This window comes from Poecilia latipinna, unplaced genomic scaffold, assembly GCF_001443285.1.
Source record: "Poecilia latipinna isolate Pla-1442-1.1 unplaced genomic scaffold, P_latipinna-1.0 Scaffold2050, whole genome shotgun sequence".
In the NCBI taxonomy this organism is placed as follows: Eukaryota; Metazoa; Chordata; class Actinopteri; order Cyprinodontiformes; family Poeciliidae; genus Poecilia; species Poecilia latipinna.
This window is the reverse complement of record NW_015114666.1, coordinates 31,222-35,822: the sequence shown is the minus strand read 5'-3', so window position 1 is coordinate 35,822 and position 4,601 is coordinate 31,222.

The window sequence follows — 4,601 nt, the reverse complement described above, 5'->3', positions numbered from 1 at the left end:
ACCTCCAATAAAAAAAAAAGGGTAACACTTTATTTGAAGGGGGTGAATAAGACTGTCATGACACTTTCATAAACACCTGTCATGAACATGAATAAGTCTTCATGAATATTTATGACTGTTGTCATAAAGCGTCATTCGACACTTTTAATATGACATATGACATATGACACTTTTAATACAAAGTTGACATTATTCAAAATGTCTTTATGACATCTTGACATTAACCAAGAAATCACTACTGATATCAATTTGTTCTAAAAGTATTACTGATTGCACTTTAAAAATTAGGTATCTTTATGTTACTAAAGGTAAAGTTTAAACAGTAATGATTTCTTGGTTAATGTCAAGTTGTCATAACAAAGACATTTTGAATAATGTCAACTTCGTATTAAAAGTGTCATAATTTACCGAATGACGCTTTATGACAACAGTCATAAATATTCATGAAGGCTTATTCATGTTCATGACATGTGTAATGACATGTTTATGACAGTGTCATGACAGTCTTATTCAACCCCCTTCAAATAAAGTGTTACCAAAAAAAGTTTTACAATACATTTTATATAAAGCACTTATATGCCGTACTTCTGAACCAAGACCACTGCGCTCTGTTGTGTTTGTCCGGTTTTACTGCTGTTCATAACCAGTCCTCGTAACCTCATAAGCTGCTGTACCGGTAACGCAACCGTATGAATCAACTGGACATGAACAGAGAGAGTCTTAAAACTTACAGTACTCTGGCCCTTGAGAACCAGAATTGGACGCCACCTTGTTCGCTGATATGCTCAACTTAGGGCAATTAACTGTAGGGCTTCTAAAATTCAGTAAACATCAGCTCAGACCATTCATCAATGCTTTTTTTCACTTCCTTTCACATCTTTCATGGCCAAGTTGTTATCTTACTGCACTTTTCTGCCATGCAGACATCCTAGTCACGTCATCCCTTCACAAGTTTCTCGGGTTTTGAAACAGATTACTCAATAGACTTAAATTTACTGTGCAAATCCTACTTAAGCTAAAATACGAATGCATATCATCACGTTTGTCTCATGCAGTCTTCATAATTTAACCTTATTTGAACTCCAATTTTATACTTGCAACAATGCATTCAGCTGCTTGTTGCCCACCGGCAACATGCGGCCTGAATCCATGCGGTGATGTCATTTTCTGTCAACCAGGTACATAAGATGAGTAGCTCTTCCAGGCCGCGAAATATTATGAAGGTAATAATTATCTGCTGGATGCTGACTCTGTGGCTAGGTATGGATTCAACAGAAACATAAGTCAGCATTTGAGCACTTTAAACTCTAAAACTTAACTGGAAAGTTGGCAGCCAAGCTTTGGTGGGAAATGTTATCCCTGTAACCAATGTTTGTATGCACAGGAGATAAATTTTGGTGCAGGGAATGTCAGTTTTCCATGTGAGTGCAGTTCAAAATTAAAAACAGCCCCATTCATAAAAAAGTATGAAGAAAGTCTGAGGCCTCGGTTCTCAACAGGAGAAAGGTAGAGCTTCAGTCTCTGCCTTTGGCAGAGCAATTTAAGCGTCTTGGCGAGTGATGGTAGGATGATGTACGGATAGACGGACTGAGGATCCGTCTGCTCTTGTTTGTTGAATTAAAAGTTGAGGGAAAGAAAAGGAAGCTCTTGATTCATTTGTTCCAATTATAACTTGTCTATGGCTGAATATGGATGGCTGGAGTAAGCTTCGTTTGTAAGGTGGCAGGACTTTGCTTGAGAGATCAAGTCTGTCATCAAAGTAGAGTTGCTACTCTGGATTGGAAGGACTTGGGAATCTGTTCAGGATGCCTTCAGTTTGTCCGTTTTGAGTTTTTCTTACTCACTGGCTTGTTTGGGAATGTCCTGGATTTCCCCAGAGAGATATGTACTGTTTTCTTTGTAATTGATACTGGATGAGCACCAAAAAATGGACAGATGCATAAAAAATAAAAGGATAAATTAAGCAATCTTATGTTTTTGCTTTTCCCGTTTTTTGACACAAGAAGGAAAAAAAATAGCGAAACTTATCACTGATTGCAATCAGACCTTTATCTTTATTAATCTCACAGGCTTAAATATTTAATAGTTTCTCATTTTACTCTCATTCACTTTGGGTTGGTTCAGACTAATAAAAATATTTTTTCTGTGCCTTATGTTCACATTCAACCATGGACCAATAAGTAAATAATTAATCAATTACAGTTGGAATTCTGCAACTGTCTTTTATAACATGATAGGTCCATAGTTATGTCTCACTTTAAATCAGACTAAACTTTTCTGGTTATAGATCAGTTTTCTTTGTTTGCTAAATACTAGATCAGTGAACAATATGTATATATATATATTTTTTAGCATTTAGCGTTGTGGAAATACTTCCAGAAGCTTTTAACTGTAGCTTGCTTGAACTTTGACCTATCCCTCCTGACATGACTGATCACAGATTTTCTATCTGAGGTGAGGTCAGGGTAAATACTCTCTAAAACATCGACATCGATGACCTTAAGTCAGACTGTATGGCAGGGGTCAATGTTTGAATCTGTATAAAGAAAAAAACATTCTCATTATGTTGGCATTTAGAAAATAAAATTTTTTAATCCTAAATGATCTAAAAAAGAAAAAAGTCAGATTTTTTTTATGTCACACTGAGAAAAAAAAATCATGTCGTTTCTATGCAATTTCTGTAAATATTTGGTTTCGGCTTTATTTTACCTCTTAGTATTTGTCTTACTCAAAAAGCTATAAAAATGTATAGAAATTTGTGCTTGCTGCTTGTGTGTCTGCAGGAGAGTGTGTGTGTGTGTGTGTGTGTGTGTGTGTGTACGTACGTGTGGGTTCAACACAAAAATTATAGAGGTGCTGGGATGAATTTTTAAAGCAGATTTGATGACTGACCACAAGGGCCTGTGGCCAATTTATAGTGTAAGACAGTGTGAGCTAAAGAAGACAGAAAACGTGACCGTGGAGTTCACTTGCTTGAACCAATAGCTGGAAGCTTCAATGCGATGTAAACTTAAAAAGAAATGCATATGCTTGACCCCTCATGTGGAGGGGTTTCTCTTTACCAGCATAATCGAGGTTGATGCTGGAAACCCACTTTTACGACTTCCCACTTTAATTTCTGCTCCAAACATAAAAGCATTTGTTATATAATAAATCCCAGCGACTTCCAGGGGGAAAACCTATAACTCACTCCAGTTGGGTAATGTCTTCCATTTGTTTAGTCACACACACACACAAAAAAAAGGTTTTGGTTCAGGATCAGAGACGAGCGCATTTTTGAAAGTGCGCAGACTGGCCATTGATCAGTCGGTTCCTCCACAGTAAAGACCAGGACAATGCCTCTCAGTAGTCTCAACAAAAAAACTCCACGAATCACAGTCTGTTCCTGTCGCGCTGCGAGGAAGCTCCATGTCAGTGTTTCATCTGAAGGCGCCCACATGCTGTTGCTTTATTACCCCCCAGCCTGCCCACCCACACGTTTGGCTCGCTCCACCTAAAAGCACAGAGACCGGGCACACATAAGCCACACAAACATAAACTGTTATGAGAAAAGAAGGGTTTGATTTTACACTATCCTGCAGACAGTGTAACAACATTGTCCTCAGCTAAGTGTTGGGTCTTTAACTACAGATTTAAGATGCTGATTTGTGGCTAGAAAGTTGGTGAAAAGCTGAAATGGTTGGGTCCTCATACTTACTGTGACATTTACTCACTGGAGCGGAGCTGCTTTGCGGCCACCAGCTGAGGATTCTTTTTATTTTTTTTATTTATGTTTTTATTTTACAGCTACCAGGTGTGAATGTGGGCAACTATGAATCAGAGTTGCACTGAAGAGAATTTGTCATGTTGAGTCTTTGGTATGAAACTGAAAACTTGCTAAAACTGTATCCTGGTCTTTTAACAAACACGAGTTAAAAAACATACTCTTAGTGGTAAGAGTTTAATGTACTACATAGAGTAGACCTTTATTTCTTTTTCTAATGTGCAAAAAAACAGCAACTAGCGACTGTAAAACTCTAGATGCTAACATTCGTACAAATGTCTGTCACTTTGTTACCACTTGGGGGCAGTGTCAAGAACATTTAGTCTGCTGTTTAGTTTGTTTTTGGTGACAGTTGTTTCGTAAAGGTGTACATCCTTTATCTAATGTTTTTTTTTATTTGACTCTTTCTAAAGATGTAGCTGAATAAAATGTGAGCTCAAAGTAGAATTTATAAGTTTAACAGCAGCTCAAAACATGTTTTTTTTTTTTCATTTCACATTTATACTTGGGGACAGGGGGAAACATATCCTACTTCGCTTGTGCTTTAGCTTCACTACACTGCAATGAAAGTCAGCATTCAGTTTTGAAACTGGACTCATATGGCATCACTCTGTGTCTGTCTTATATCATGTACTTATCACTGACCAATTCCTGTGCAGGCATCTGACATCGTTCTGCGATTCATAGCATGGAGCTTCAACTATCAATTGGAACCATGTGTCTCATATTAAACACTTCCCCTGCACTTCAAATAAATCAGCCATGGTTGATGTTCAAATTTTATTGCTGCTGTATTAGACTGCATCATCCCAGTCAAACTACAGATATTCTATTATTT